Source organism: Plectrocnemia conspersa, unplaced genomic scaffold (genome assembly GCF_051122295.1).
Source record: "Plectrocnemia conspersa isolate PC_06_02 unplaced genomic scaffold, ASM5112229v1 ptg000010l, whole genome shotgun sequence".
Taxonomy (NCBI): domain Eukaryota; kingdom Metazoa; phylum Arthropoda; class Insecta; order Trichoptera; family Polycentropodidae; genus Plectrocnemia; species Plectrocnemia conspersa.
In genome coordinates, this window is record NW_028277174.1 from 29,710,710 (window position 1) to 29,728,416 (window position 17,707).

At 32.2% G+C, this 17,707-nt stretch overlaps 1 protein-coding gene across 4 annotated transcripts in view; it reads left to right on the forward strand.

Annotated features, from left to right (window-relative positions):
- kek5 (leucine-rich repeat, immunoglobulin-like domain-containing kekkon 5 protein) overlaps positions 1 to 17,707 on the forward strand; it is a 653,879-nt gene that overhangs the window by 587,822 nt on the left and 48,350 nt on the right. For all 4 annotated transcript variants that reach the window (XM_088194859.1, XM_088194856.1, XM_088194858.1 and 1 more), the window contains exon 5: positions 4,866 to 5,012. The gene's annotated coding sequence lies outside the window, so the exon portion shown is untranslated. The remainder of the gene's footprint in view (positions 1 to 4,865; positions 5,013 to 17,707) is intronic.

Consider the following 17,707-nt stretch of genomic DNA (forward strand, 5'->3'; position numbering starts at 1 on the left):
AAAAATCACGCGGTAAAAGATGACCAATCGATTCTGTTTAAAATTTCAATCTAATCTTCTTTAACTACCAGACTGAAAGTCTGGGAATCGGTGACATCTATATTAATAATTACAAATTTGTATGTGCAATGTAAGTATCTGAAAATAAATCTTCCAAACAAAATATTTAAATCCCATCTTCCTGGCCGATTGTTTAGATGCCAGATGTATGGAAAGAAAGGGAAAATAATATCAGTGGATAATTATTGAAAATGAAAAAATTGGTTGTACATCGTGCGCCAAAGTAAAAAATCTTTCAATATTAAAAGTACAAGGTAATACTTCAATGAAATAGAGTTTAATTTTAATATCTTTAAATGTAAATTCGAGGGCTTTACAATTAAAATCATTAATAATAAAAATTATCGATCATATGAAATCAAATCAAATATTAGATACTCTGAATGATGCGGAAATCAAATCAACTAATAAAATATTCAGAACTGCATATTATATTTTAAGGTTTAAGAAACTCTAGGTGTGTGACTTCGTAGCCAGTGAGACTCAGGGTGGAATCTAGGTAGAGTTTTATTACATTATATTTACATATGTTTCGACAGACGATAAATGGCGAGATGTTTACTCTGAGCGGTGGTGGAGAAGCTGGCGGTGGGATTATATCAGTGGACGATCCTTAGAGCTCTAATTGGCGTGGCAGTGACAGTGAGAAGCTGGCGGCGGGATGTGTGAGTCCATGGTTGTATGTTGCCCACGGGCGGCGCGGCGGGCGAGTCCTAAAGTCCAGGCATAAGTATCCAGGGCTGCAAAGCTTGCTGTGATCGCAATTATGCAGCAATCATCCATCGCTTCTTAAAACGGCGAAACAGGTATACGCCTTTAGAAAGCAACGTTTAGCAACGTAGTAAACTTGGTACAAAGTTGACAAAGCAAAGTATTGTGGTTTTTAAGATTTTTGATGGATCTCGCTTTAAAAATAGGAAGGAATTCGTAATAGTTGAGATCGCCATTGAAAAAATTAAATTTTAATTGTTAATAAATTAAATATCCCCATTTATTCAGGTAAATATCTTACCAGCATTTTGAACAATATGAGAAAGCGTTTGCTTTTTTGACAACAAAAGAGGAATCTACGGATACCATATCAGAATTCATAATATTAGCCATTAGATATACCCTCAGATTTTGGCAATATGCATTAGAATCACTATGTAGACGATTTTTATTTTTTTATTCTTGAACACTTTTACTTAGATATTTCGGTGTATTCCACCAAATTTAAATCAAGTAGTAAAGTGTTTAAAAACTGCGATGTATTTCTGCAGTGTGAAAGAGGATTTAGTTGTATGAATTTAATTATAACAGAAACTATCGCTTATTTATTAAATATACTGCAAAACTAATGTTTATTAAACTCCATGGCCACCAATTGCGATGTGGAACCCAAAACTTAATGTAAAAAAATGGTTAAAACACATCTATTAAGAGTTAAAACACAGATACGCGTTTGCAAAATCTAAGATGTAGAATTAAAGTTTTTATGAAATATAAAACACTATAATTTTAATAATTAAAACTCTCTAATAAAAGAATTAAGAATATTTATTTAACAGCATTTGATTTTTTTTGAATATTTTTTTATAAACATGTGAATTATTAATATTAGAATAAACAGTAGCAGTCATTGAAAGGTGTCTAACCCCAGAAAAATTACAAAAGCAGGTTTATTTTTTTTCTAACGGCTAATCTTTCTCAGGATGAATTTTTCCATGAGCAAGATTCCTTTCTTGCATTTTTCCGACATTACATTAGTTACCGATGGGGTTTTGACGTGTTTACGTCGTTTTACGTGATTTTGTGTTCAACGTGTCAAAAGTACCACTGACAACATCGAAGAAATCGGAAATTTTGTTTTTGACTAAAGATTCATTTTATGCGAATTAATTAGAGCGCAATGTCATTTAATTAAATGTTATCATTTAAAATTATCAGTGAATAAATAATTGAATAATTGATAGTAGTGCCAAGTAGATTCGAATGCTATTTTTATATCTAGCATTAATAGTCCTAAATATTATTGCAAAAATGAGTTTTTTATTGCATTTCGAAAAAACAAATTGTTTATTATCAATTTTACTACTGAGAGATTATTTTAGATGCGATAAGATTTTTCTACTAAGCGAAGATAATTAGCTAATGAGGCGATAATTAATCAGAAGCTATCTTCTTTCCCGATTTTTTTAATTTGATATTTTTTTTTGCTTTTATCCAGCTTATTTTAAATTTCTGAGAAAATACCCAAATGCTAAGTACGTATTAAATATTTTATATAAGTAGTGAAAGCTATTAAAAATAATGTTTTTTATTAAAATCTCAGGGGATTTTGTATTCTTTATTTTTTTTACATAACTCCATTGGATTTACTACGTTAATTGCTTCATTATTTATTACTGATTTAATTTTATAAATCACACGTGTTACTTTTTTATGCGTTTGTAATAGGGAATAATTTTGTGTCAACATTTACTGTTTTTAACAGAAAAATATTATTTTTATTTCAATTGCTTTATTGACTCTTAAAAAAATGATGTGGGTAATCTGTGGCTCACTTTGGGTTTTAACTTCTATTGACATTATCTGATGAAAACTTTTTATGCAAATTTTAGAGGTTCATAAAAGGATTATCGAATTATTTAACGTACAAAGGCCGACCGGGGTGTTATGGCAAAGCGAGGGTTTTTTGTCCGTGATTGCGCCGGTTCACGGTTCGTTAGGGGGCCAATGGGTCAAAATAATCCAATAATGTCCTGGCAGGTGTGTCTTGCTCGCCTGTTCGTATAATGTGGAACACTGGTGAAAATTCCACGGACCCCTCGGCTGGTTGAAGGGGTCCGAGCAAATGGACCGCGAATTTGTGGCGGAACATTTTCAACCAGCGTAATTAAATAACGGCCCGATCGAGCTGATACATGGTAATCGAGTGATATTTAATATCTAATAATAATTAAAAAAAATTGTATTCTGTAAAAACACCTTTAACTGCTTCTAAGAAATCCAGTGAAACTATTACAATTCTCCTCTCAATCCACTGTTTATACAAATATGTTATTACTGATCTGTGAAAGCGAGAAAACGATTGTTGGTTTTTAGTGAATCATTTGCAACAATAGTTCAAAATATGTATTATATCAAAAATCGCGCATAAACATAAAATGTATGCTTTGGGAAATTGCAAAAGAAAAAAATACATGATATAAAATAGGATTTGCTTCGGTCTTCGAATTCCCATAAATCCCGTTAAGGTAAGAAAACCAGTCGACACTCGAATTCGACATCAAGGAAAGCCATGGCAGAATATCCTGTTAGCGTGTTTCCTGTCTCGAATAGTATAGGTTCGAGTTCGTTTTTCCGTAACGTAAATGAAAAACGGTTTAACGGCGGGTCTTCCTTAATCCAAAGTCTATTTCAAACGCAATGATGCGTGAATAAATTTTTAGATAGTGTATCATTAGTGGTAAACTATTGGTAATGGGATTTTTTAGAAAGTTCGCTTTATTTTCGTGTAAACACATAATAAATATATATGTATTTTTTGTAAATATTGTATATGATTTTAGTAACTGTGACTATTCAGATGAGAACATATCAACACTAAATAACAATGCTTTTCACAGACAGATGTGAAAGTTTGTTTCTGGGTTTGGCGACCGTCAGATAATTAAAAAGGATAATTTAAACAATTTTTATTCGATGCGAGACTAGTGGTGTTTTTGATCGTTGCGCAATGCAGTACATTACGCAATAATAATATTTTTTATACAACTTAGTAATAAAAAATCAAGTGAAAAATGTCTTATTTTTTCTCAAGATTTTTCTGCACTGTAATTTGGTTGAACGATGTAATTTGCTAATGAATGTAAAAAATAAATATACTATTTTTAAAGACGGCAAAATTACGGAAAACCATGATATTAGAAAGAACTTGCCGTGCTTTTTCCGTCTTGGTTTTTTATGGTGCTTCAATAGAAAAGATAGGACACTTTTGAGAAACATTATTCAAGTATTGGCGTCCTTATTGAATCTCTAGCATTTCAATTAAAATTGCTTCATATAAATTCTCAGTGCTAAATTTTATATTAATCTCTGAAATAATGTCTTAACTATTTTTAAGAAAAATGTAATTTTTTTACATTTTTATCGATAGTTGATATGCTAGGCCGCTCATCTCTTTTGTCATATTCGACATTTAACCACAAGATTGCTATGTCCAAACTCGAAGTTTGGACATAGCAATCTTTTTAGGCTTTTCCATCATTTCTACTACTTCATTGCAATTTTCTTTATTTTCTAACGCATTTTTTTGTTATGTTATTCTACAAGTAAATAAATTGCCTAGTTTGACGAAATGATTCTGCATTACTTGACTGTCAAACACAAACTACACATGTAAGTAGTAAAATTTTAATAACAGACTAACTTAAAGTATGTATTTGATATTGTAAAAGTATCTGTTTTCTCGTTACTACATGTTCACATATAGACATACATATAATAGAAACGCGTTAACAAAGCAAAACAAAAAAAAAACGTAACTAAAATGATAAAAAATATAACTTCGAAAAATATAACTATGCTACAAATTATCTAAATCGTGTTTTTTTCGTCGAGGAACATTATGAATATACAAAGATTATCCTCAGCTCGTTTCATAAAATATAATACACGGGGCAATTTTTCATTGAAATTTTCGCCAAAACGGCACATCAACGAGAGCGGCTCTTGATAGTAACAAATAGCCGACCATTACGAAACGATGAACTGCTCGTTCTTTATGCCTGGGCTTAATTAAATTTTCTTCGTGATTTCAGATTCATCAAAAGCTCGCTCTTTACGCAAACTGACGAACGAACGAACGAACGAAGGAAGCGTTCCATCTCTCTTTCTCAAGTTACTCAACGAAAGCCATAAAAGTAATCGGATTGCATTACGACCCCAGACGCCGCACCTCCAAGGCCGTAAGTACTTAATGCATTACCGTTTTTACGCTCGTTCTTCATATTTCAACCGCAAAGAACTACCCTTTGATGCGGTGTAGGAAGCGTTGAAAAATTTCAGGAATTAAAAAAATTTTTCGAAAAACATATAAAATAAAAATTACGTATCAAAACCGTTGAGTTCTTATACAATAAAATTCTTATATAAATAAATTTATATCTGGAATCTCTTTTACATTTTTATTTTTTTAAATATTTTTTTCTGTGTAATATGCATTTACGTTACTTGAGGTTAGTTTAGATTATGTTAGAATAATTATAAAAAATAATTTCACGGTATTGATTGATATTCCGGCTGTAAAAATTAGTGCAATAAATTTACTTTTAAGTAGAGACGCGATGGATCGTTTCTCCCGAGGCTTTGCCTCATTAATTTTCTAATCGAATCCTGGTGAATCAAGGTGACAACCTGGCTGAACCAAATATGACGACTGAAGTGGAAAGACTGTTCTTATCTGTACTTCAACAATGTCCACCTAAATGTCTAAGTTCATCTTAGTCATCTGTGTCGATTTCACTAGTACGAGCTTAGCTTACGTTAGTGCACTGTCCTAAAAAAATATTTTCTGTTTAGATAAAATTCCATTGCTTTTACTCTCCATTAGTTTTATGACTTTTTGACGAATAATTTTTCATGGCATATTGATGAATGAAATAAATTGCGTCGATAAAAGTTATTTACAACTTAAACACTTTCACTATAATTTTGGACAATATTTTTGAGAATGTTCTGAAATCTTACTGTACACATTAATTTCTTCCAACTGTATAAATGTGAAACTATTTATATATTTCAACTAAAATATCACTTACGTTTGTTTTAAAGCGTATTTTAAAACGTAAAATATGTAATTACATAATCTTAATTTTTTTCACTATATTACAGTAAATTCTTATTTTCAATAATTTTATAGTCCAGTTTTTTTTCGCTTAAATTATTATCAACCTTATGCAAAAAAATATTTTTTTTATATATAAATTAATTAATTTTTATTAATTTTTTATTTCAATATTTTATTAAATCCTCCGTTGTAACCTGACAAGCGTAAGCCCAATACGTTACACCAGAGTAAATATGTTTCAACTGAGTAAGTCAATCAGATATAATGAATGTCTTTAAGTAAACCACCTGACTGAAAATCTGGGAATCAGTGACTATATTAATAATTATAAATTATTATGTATAATACAATTTATAACCAATAGATGTTACTTCAGCTGGGGCCGGTGTTTTTAATAATAACGCATTTTTAATAAATGAAAATTCAAATGCCGAGGCTCGAACCCGCCACATTAGAGTTACTAATCTGAAACGTTACGGACTACGCTATTCCGTCCTTCTTATATGTAATTTTGCATTCTTAGTGAGCTTTAGCGTTTGTTGTGATTTTTCACCATTTAGGAAAATAAACATTATCGTCAAATTATGCTTTTCTTAACAATATTTTAAACAAAGGAAAAAAACACGTCTTGAACATGAAACCGTTGCTTTGAATTAAATTGTTTTTGAGATTTACAAAAGAAAAATATAATGTGACATGGATAAAATGTGAATGATGATTGATAGTGAGCGCCATTTTCTGGGCACTAAAAAACTGTCACTACTGTTTCGATACACTTACAAATATTCTGGATCAGTGGTGTCATACTCATACACGAAGAGAGGGGGCCGCCAAATATATTTAAAAAAACCCAAATAAAGTTTTCTGAATATACTTGAAAATTAATTTTACAGCAAAATTTTAAATTGGAGACATATTTCTTATGATTTCTTCTAATTAAATTTGGTCGAAACGTTCCAATTAATATGAAATGTTTATTAAATTCATTGGCTATTTTTTTCAGTAGTTAAATCTCCACTTATATTTAGAATAACCTTTATTGGTTTTTATTTTCTGACGTATTTTTGATAATTATTTTAATTATTTTCTTTAGTTTAATGTAATCAAATTAGCACTTACTTTATTGATTTTTACTTTTTTCCCTTAAATTATAACTATTACCATTTTATTGATATTTTTATTATTAAATTGTAGGAAATAACAAATAATTAACAAGTATTATAACATAAATATTATATATATGTATATACATGGATGTTAGTAAAATTATTTATATTATTGAAATAAATGTTTTATAAAAAAGAGAAAATATCAACCAGTTCTTCGCACTGCGACGGCGACGGCACGCTTTTATTGCTTTTAACGTGAATTTTTGGCTTCTAAGAAGGGATAATAGTTTTTTTGCTGTTTCCTATTGGGCAAAATTCTGTTTAGATGTACCTTATTCGATTCTCACTCGTAATATTGTTATAAAAAAAACTTAATATAAACGATTGATAAACGAGCGTTTTCATCTTGACGGCACAATTTTATTGCTTTTGACGTGGATTTTTTATCTCTGAGAAGGGATAATTGTATTTTGCGCTCTCCTATTGGGTTTAGATGTACTTGATTCGATTCTCATTTCTAATTTTGTTATAAAAAAACTTAATATAAATGCTTGATAATAGAGTGTTTCACCGCGACGGCACGATTTTATTTCTTTTGACGCGGATTTTGACTTCTAAAAATGGATAATTATATTTTGCGCTCTCATATTGGGCAAAATTTAGATTTGATGTGCTCTGTTTGGTTCTTACTAATATTGTTATTAAGTCTTCATATAAACGCTTGATGGCACGATTTTATTGCTTTTGACCTAAACTGGAAATTCACTATATGGTAGTACTGAGCCGCTTAGAAAATGCTACTAATTATCAGATAAATATTATGAGTTGATATTTTTAATGCAAAGTATTTCGCAACGGTGGCTAATTTTAATATTTATTTGTAGCATAGAATGGGTTAAGTCTAACCTATTTTGATTCATTCAAGAAATTAAATTACGATGTTAAAAAATATATAAAATCCATTTTTGTCATTAAGCCGGAATCATTGTTTTCCCTTTCGCTAGTAAAAATATATGAATATGTACAATGACAGAAAATGGTATACAAAATTACAATATACTTTTATTTGCTGCATGGTTTAAAAATATACTATATATATGTTTTAATTAATTATTTATTTTATTACCTCTTAGCTTTGAGAAGAGGACCGCATTCTAAGGCCCTGCCGGCCGCGTGTTTGACACCACTACTTTAGATGTTCAAAAAGCTCGATACTTGGGTGCCGCATAATTTAGCATTCTAAAAAAATGGTTATTTTTAACAAACGCGTGTTCTAAGAGCAGATACCGCACAATTTTTAATAAACATGAGGACGTTTGAAGTACACTTTGTTAGCAAAAGGTAGCAATATCTTGAGATTTATTTTTAAATTATTTTTTCAATTGAGCACTCTACTAAGTAAGCCACGTACACTTTATTCAAAGTGCTCTTTCGCAACATTTAATTACAAAACTAACCCACAGGCACACGCGTAGTTTTCAATGGAAACCAAACAATTGCGAGCCGGGCAGCACTCAGCTGAATTTCAGCAAACACAACAGGTCCGGCCTAATGACCGGTCACGGTTCGGCATCCCATACCTATATATAGAAAGGCATGTACATACGTGTTGTGCAAATAGTTCTTTTGTCGCTTCTTTACATTCCACGGGGTCAAAAGTGGAACGGCCCCCGTTTTTGTGCGAAAGGGGCGCGCATTGTCGGCCGTATTGATCGCGTATTTTCCCATCGGCTGGGCAAATGTTTACCTTGTCCATAAGAGGCTTTCACTTTGGCCGGCCCTTCGCGCTTTCCGCGCTGTTTGTTGTGTTCAAGAAAATGATAGGGTTCTTCGCGCCCCTTTATTCGCCCTCAGCCATTCAACGGAATTACTACGTTCGGGTTGACCGTGGAAGTCAGTTACTGTTATGGCTGGTAGATATCGAAAGGCTTTTGTGAAATGAAATACACAAAAGAGAGCTGCGCATACATTATTAAATGTATATTGTATAATATCTGAGAGTATAAAAACGGATTTGTAAATATCTCCAGTTCCTAAGAATGAAAATATCCTGTTTGGATTTCTGATATACAATAGCGTGCAAAAATTGACGCAATTATATTATATTTGCGTTACACAGTCAGTTCTAGAGCTATCCATTTCATCACAATTCATAACTGAGAAAGAGATGGCAAGTTTGGGTTTATGTCCCTACAGGAATCAAACATCCTAGTTCTTATTTTTGTTAAAAAAAATAAGACCGTGAAAAAATTCCTTTCGTTTTGTTTTGACATTAGTTAACTCGACAACAAGGGTTCAAATAGGCACTGTAAATTATTTGTTCTCTTGCCCGTCAATTACAATATTTTGAATTCTTTCTCCATTAATCCGTAAGATGTTGGTTCACTACTCTCTGTAAAGCTGAAATAAATTCCTTTTTTATTTGTTGTGCCAATGATAATTTTTTAATTTCGTTAATGGATTCTAATGATTAAATAAAGTCGCGAGGGTCCTTAGAATTTGTCGAGGCAATAAATAATGTGCGAATAATTTCTTTCCCCATTTCACATATTCCTGCTTTTGAAGAACAACTAAAGAATTCATTCCTTTTTTGACTGATGAAAGATTCTGAATTATGCAAATATTTATTAAATGACATCAACGTCTGGTTTCTTTGATTATATAATTTCTCTAATTGCCCGTTGAAAGTTCGAGCTTAGCTAAGAATTGCTATTTTCTAATTGTTTTAGCAAAAATTTTAAAGCCCCTTCGGCTGGCAATAATAATCTTGAGACAGTTGTCAATTACAGCTGTTGCTACTTTACAAAAACAATATAAAAAAAGCCCTAAATCGTTTTACATCCTGCCGATTCCCACGCATAATTTATTCTTATTGGAGCGGGTTCTTAGATCACCAAAGCAAAGATAAAACCGCCGGCCGGTTAGAGTAATAGAAAATTGCAAAAAAAATTTGTTATTCAAATACTTACGATCTTCCGAGAAAGTATTTATATTTTTAAACATCTGGCACGAACACCTTCGGATAGGTTTCTTATTTTATTACTTAAGCAAAACTAAGGCGAGTACGAGTGCTAAAAATTTAGGAACAATTTTTTGTCATACCTTCCAAGAAGTATGCATAGTTGGCATAAACCGGCCATTACTAAAAAAGGCAGTGGTTGTAAACTTCTTAAAAATATTCCTACAAATTTCATTTATATATATTTTTTTTTTTAAAAATCAAAAAATTTCTCTATAAATGAGAATTCTCGATTTGATATTTTTTCGAGAAGAAACAATAGTCGTGTCGTTTTGTATGGACGTTCCGTCTAAGCCTTTCAAATAATATATTAGCATTGTTGTTATATTTCAAGTTTTTTTTTTTAGGTAGAAAATATTTTAATGTTTCGTGATATATTGTCCAACTATAATTACAGATATACATTTGATGATTATTAATTACCTGTAAGCTATAAATGTTTTTATTTAAATGGACGCACTGGCTGTAAGAACAAAAAGTCTTAAAGCATCGCAATAGCCACTCAATACTTTCTGTTAAAATTATATAACATATGGTTGTAATTTATGATAAAAATGGGTCGCAAAGTTGCTATATGTAGGTTGCAACCTGTTTAAACTTCAACATTTTTGGCTTGTCATCGTTGGTCTAGCAAGCAAAAAGTGGGTGAGCACTAAACCCCCCTCAGGTTGGCCATGTATATAAAATTGCATACACAACGCCCAAATCAGCAAATATCGTTTGAGAATTACCTCAGACAATACATTATTAACTTCCACTTGAGCTCTCTATTTTGGACATTAAGAGCAAAAAGAGCTGTTGAATATTAACTGAAGAGCTTATCAACTGCTTCCCTCTTCACATCATCCCTGCATTTTTCTAAAATACTAAATTTCAAAATTATTGCTTACATAATCTATATTGACGCTTTGGAGAAGTTTCTCAATTCATGATGGTCAGATTTGAAGTAAAAAAATAGTAACACAAAGTTCTTTTAAAAAAAATGTGAAACAGTGTGAAACGTATTAAAAATATAATATTTTTCCTAGTACCTTTTAGAAACATGTAATATAATAAACTTTATACTAACATTTAAATACAAATTCCTTGAACTCATATTCTAAATGCGATATTTCGTAAGTTGAAAAATAAAGCGTGACAATTTAAAATTTTAATAATTAATATTTTTTCATTAAAAATGTTTATAAAAAACTTAGCTTATTTATTAAAACTTGGTGATCAAAATGATATACAAAAAGTCGATTTATATTTTTATAAATTTATTTCCTAATTAATGTTTACCGTGATTCCTAAAAATTTTGTTTTGGCTATACTTTTGCTTTTTACCGATTTGTATGATATCATTGATAACCAACATTAAATTTTAAGGCTTCGATTTTCATTCTCCCTCCTCTTTCCAGCCCCATCCAATTTATTAAGTAATATCGATCCCATTATAAAGAAATATCATCCAATTTAGAACCCACTCGACTCAATCTAGACGTTTGCCGCAATTAGGCACCAGGAATCCGCCCTTATTCACATAATCTCTGAATTCCAACGGCTGCAATCTGGTCTCAGATAGCATCTGCTGCCGAGATTGCGTCTCTACGAGATGAACGCCAAATATAGCGGTATATATGTTTATTAAAGCCAAGCGATACGCGGTTATTCTGTTGAGGTCTCAGAACGATGGTCCGGCACGATAGGCCTCGGCGAAGAATTCACGACGGAAAATTTCTCTCGTTTTCCAGGGGTCGGCAAACTTGGTCTTTCAGCGCACGATATCGTCCCGCTGGAATCCCATTAGCATAATGGCGGTGCCCGAAAGAACGTGCGAGAATTCGTCCGATAGACACGCGCGTTGTAATAACAGTGACCGGCGCGGTTACAACGCCAGTAAACTAGGAAAAAGGGTTGCGAAAACCTTGGTGCTTTTCAATAAAGAAGAAAGGACCTTATTGAGATGGCCGAGAGACTTGCCAAAGAGCAAAAACAAAATCCTTTCATTCAATCTGGGCGCGCGTTAGGATAAACGTCTTTCTGACCTAGTTGAACATTTGAGATACTAATTTATTTTTTATTTACTTATTGATCAAAATTAAGACAATCTTGACGTGACAGAATAACGTAATGCATCATGATGGTCAAAAACCTCAACAGATGTGATTGTCCCATACAAACAAAGCGAAATCCGTGTATATGCACGAGTATATCAACGTTTTGATCCACCTTATTAAGCCGTCGGATGGCCATTGCAAGAAAGGAGCTGGAAGATGCTCAAGTTATAGCCTTTATGGCAAGATCAGAGGACGCGATCAGGAACTATTACGTACCTTTAGTGCCCACATTAGGAGCTGCTTAAGCACTGAAGCGTTGGCAACTATTATTCGGAGCAATTTCTAAAAGTATTTAATTACACAAATACTTCAATTAAATATATCCCAGCGCTCCTGTGAAAGTATAAATACCGAAGAATTTTTTTCTATACTTTTTCGATCCGCAATTCATTGCATTGACTTATTACGCTACAAACTCATAAAATGTAGCCAGCTTTTAGTATGCTGCAGACTAGGGAATCATAAAGGGTGCGCAATACCAAAGTATTCTTAAGGTAACGCACATTTTTTAATATAAAACCGAGCATTTTTATCTATTAGCTGTTGTGAGTCTCTGCAATGTGCAGGCTGAATTTTTATTGTTTCTCAAATGTCAAACTAATGATAATTAAATGATAATTATTTCACCAATATGATATATCTATGTTTATTTCTTGAACATATTTATAGATTTTTTTTTTATAAATGTGTTCAAAAAATAATGATAAGTACATTGAACAAATATCCGTTTGGTGTGCTTTAGAGCTAATAGTAGAGGTGTAAACCCAAAATTGGTATCTCTTTCTAAATTATCAATAATGATGAAATGGATAGCTCTCGAACTGACTGTGTTAACGCAAATAGAGTATAGAGGTGACACATGTTCACAAAAAGTAATAATAATTATGAAATTAAATTACGAATGTGCGAATCAAATATAATCCGACAATTATTTTTAGTGCAGCCAGTAAAAAAGCGTTAAAAGAGTTTAAAAATGAATAGAATTTATAATGTTTTTTTTTTTATTAAAAATGCTTTAAATATATGCCAGGATTATACGCATTTTAAATCCTGACTACTGGGACTAAAAAATCTTCGGGAATAGCGCCTACTAGTAGAAATTGCACGTCTTCATGATTTTGCTTAAATGTTAAGCCCTAATAAAACTTCTATGCACAATACTTCAGATTGTTTCATAAAAGTCACATGTTTTAGGATTAACCTACAACTTGACAGAGACAATAATAGTTTACATTGTTGCTAAAAGGTAGTGTCGACAATCTGTCATTGCTCGGAGACTTTTGACTGCGAGTTTTAGAGTTCCCTAAAGAGTCGCGATCGCGTCCCTTATTCTTACCAGGATGTCAGCGCTTGAAAACGCTTCGCTTGCACGAGCCATCCAGCTTCTCAACGAACTTGCCAAACACTACGATTTTTTTTGAGTTTTGGGCTGGAAAATTTTATGTGGAATGGTGCTTATCTATTATAGATATGCATCGTTAATATTGTGTGTTTTTTTTTAGAGATATAAATCTATAATGTGAATATGAAACACATAAAAATCATGGTCATGGTATTGGCTTTATTGGAATTTAAATATGATTTCGGGCATTTAGGCGCTGCGGTTGGCTCGAAATCTAGAAGTCCAATTTTCGCCCACTTTTTCGAACAGCTGGGGTCGTATATCGACAATAACGCGGCGAATGTTGGCTTCAAAGCGGTTCATCATCTCTGATTTACTGGCGTAGACTAGTGACTTTACAAATCCTCACAGAAAATAATCCATTTGTGGATGCGGCGTCTCAATAATGACTTGTAATTTTTTTTAATTCCAAATGCGTCAATCCTTCTTGTTGACGTTGCCATTCAACCAAAATTGAGCCTCATCGCTAAACTAAATCAAAAACAATCTCGTTTTCGGCCCATTCACCGAACGTACGACGCACTCGATGATCAAGCAGCTTCAATTCTTAATCAAGCTGGATCTTGTAAGCTCTTATACCAAGATCTTTCCGCAAAATCTTCAATAAAGTGGATGAACACAGCTTTAATTGCTGTGCACGATCGACTCATTTTGGTCCTTCTCAATACTGCGCTCCACAGCAGAAACAACTTCTTCGGTGCGCACTGTACGATGTCTCTGCGGATGCGTTTTATCAATTAGAGTATGCGTGATGCGAAAACGATCCATGGTTATTCGACTTACTTGTTCGTATAATGGATTTAGCCATGGTAAGCTTCGCGAATTGAACCAAGATTTTCGAAATAAATTTGTACAATTTGCAGCTGTCAGCTGTCAAATTGTCTGTCGCTAGAAAACGTGCTACTAATTACAAAAACAGACCTGATGCATTGGAAAAATCATGATGATTTGTAATAAAAATAAAATAAAATAACCTCGCATTTGTGTCAAGCTGCGAAGTTTTTAATCTTTTTTCATAATTAACTGCCATATAATCCTCACCAATTTATAAACTGAATATTTTATTATTATCCTGTAATTGAGCTATGCTTATTCTGTTTTAATTTAGATTAAAAAGCTTAAAATTTATGGTTCGGCTGCATACGACAAAAACGAATAAAACAGCGGCGCAAAATTCACATTTTCATTAGGGGCGTCGAAATTAACTCGTTCGCGGGGCGTTACACGAAACGACTGGTTTGAAAGCCGACATGGGGAAACAAGAGTAATGATAAGCATAAACATGAAATTTGTTAACGCACACCCGTCCGGAAACCGCAAACGCGCAGCAACTTGCGACGCGAGATCCGCCTTTTAATTAAATTATACTCAACTAGGATACACTCACTAATACCCAGGCAATTACCAAAACTCGAGCACTATACAGTGAACGGGTTAAAAAAAAGTTGCCCGATATTAATGGCGCAATTCAATTTGAGTTCGAGTCAAAGTGCTGGGGAAGCCCAAGTTCGAAGCTTAATCACGAGCGGGATCATTATGAGATGAAACTATGACGAGTATTCCAATTAAAGTACATAAATCAAACGGGCTAGTTGCGGATAAACGACCGTGCTTAATGGGTTACTGGCGGAATAGTTTGCGCATAGCGCGTCGGTTGAATGTCGCCGGTTTATGTGTTAATTTTCATAAATAGCTAGTTTGCGTGGATGTGATATGCTAGTTACATATTAAGTAGTGTCTAACCAAAGGCTTTTAATATTAATATTTAGGAAAATTTGTAAATGATATCATATATGAAAAAGTATGAATTTAAGCAATAGACATGTAAAATATCTAAAGTGCAATTATCCCAGTGTTAAAATGTGACATGTCAATATTTTTGGTTTTGAGAACAGGTGGAAGTCTGGTGTGGTCTAGTAAATATTGAACATGGAAACTCAATTTGAGATCAAAATAATGGTTTTTGAAAGTAGTTTGTATTAAAATAAAATAACAAATAAAATAAAATAGCATTTTTGCGTTGTAACTTGTTAGCAATACGTTCAGTATAGTTTTTCACCAACTTTTTTAAAAGAGCACAGCAATTTTTTTTCATCATGTTTTTCTCTCAACAAACTTCCTGATTGATTATATCTTATCTTTTTCTACTGTTTTGAATGTAATCTGTTTCAAAGTCGGCATTTTTGCCTTCTGAGAAGTGTTAATTATTTTTTTGCGCTCTCCTATTGGTCAAAATTCGGTTTAGCTATGCTTCGTTCATTCGATTTTCACTTATTATAAGTCATAATATTGTAATAAATTGTCTTAATATAAACGCTAGAAAACCGAGCGTTCCCACTGCAATGGTATCAACACGGTTTAATTACTTTTGACGTGAACTTTTGACTTCTGAGAAGGGATAATTGTTTTTTACGCTCTTCTATTATATTTTAAGTCGTAATATTGTTATTAAAAGTCTTAATATGAACGCTTAATATGTCTTAAGATAACCGAGCACTATTTTATTGATTTTGACGTGGATATCTGTAAATCAACTATGTTTTAAAATTTAATTAAAATACTAAAAGCGGCGTATACTTTCACTTTCACTTTCAAACTTAACTTGACTCAATGAATGTTTTAAAACTATATAGTTTTTATACATTCATTAGGTTAGGTTTGGGTTTGAACAGTAAATGCACGTTTCGCAACTGTTCAATTGTGTTTCATAGACATTTTGAAGCAGCATATAATTTCACTAGCGTTGATAAGTTAAATTATATTTTTTCTAGTAGAAATATATATCTACTGGTGAAAACGTATTTGTACATGATTTTACTGACACGTAAATGATTTATAACTTCACTATAAACATACATTTACTGTAACATATATATTACATATATATAGCTGTAAGTTTCGCTGAACTATCTTGTCTGGGCTACTGATTGATTTTTTGAATGACTTTTATTTATCGTTTAGATTTTTAATTCAACTTTTATAATGCCATTTATTAGCGCAATTTATTAAAATACAAAAAATAAAAATATGTTGTGTCATGACCATGTGAAAAAATATATTTATTTTAATACTTGATACATATACGCGTTAAAAGCGCAATAAATAAAAATTATATTAGTCTTAATGGCTCCTAGAGAAGTACGTTTGTACCTTGCGGTCAGATATTCCTTTCTTAGCATCCTAAAATGAATTAACAATTGCCTTTACGGTAAAATGTGTCTCATTACAGCGTTGCCAAATCTCCACCCGTTCAAACTCGAACGGCACACAACGGTTTTTATAATAAATAGGACGAAAATAAACAAATTTATTTATGCGCCTAGTGCGTCGCAATTGGTAAATTTTTTTTAACGGTATCATAAGAATATTCGAAAGCTCTATTTTGCATCAAAAATTCAAGTCTATATCTTTAAAACGAACCAAATACTAGCGTTAACTATATGCCAAGTCGCATAAAAGCTCGTATGGGGGCCCAGTCAATTTACCATAAGACTCGTTTTTTTTTTAAAAAAAAAATCATTTTAAATTTTTTTAAATGCAAATTAAGCTTCTGAACACTTTTTGCATTCGACATTTTTTAGTAGGATTTCATTTTGAAAAGTTATGACACTTTAAATTTTTACATTGGCAGCCATTTTGTAAAAAAAATTATATTTTTTTTTTCATACAAAACGTATAGGGGGTTATATACGAATCGGTAGTTCTATACGATCGGTAGTTCTATACGATACTAAAAATTTAATTTTTAATCTTTAAAACCAAGCAACTAAGAGCGTTAACTCTTCTGAAAGTCTCAAAATGGCTCGTATGGGGGTCCGATCGAACTGATACATCGCTTGCAAAAAACTATTTTTTTTTATATTTTATTTAGATGAAGTTTAGGCTTTTAAACGTTTCATAACGATCTTTTCGTTTAAATTCAAACCTACTGAGTTACGAGTGCTTAAATTTTTATACTTGTCGCCATTTTGCAAAAAATTGACATATTGGATTTTGCTAGCAAACATATACAGGGTGCTTAAAAATTCTATACTGTCACCAAAATTCAACTTTAAATATGTATAAATAAGCTTACACTGGTCTTAACTATATTACAATTCTTATAAGCGTATGTATGGTGGGTCGATCGACTCACAACACTAAACGTGTTTTGGAAAAAAAACTTTTTTTTTTATTTTAATTTTT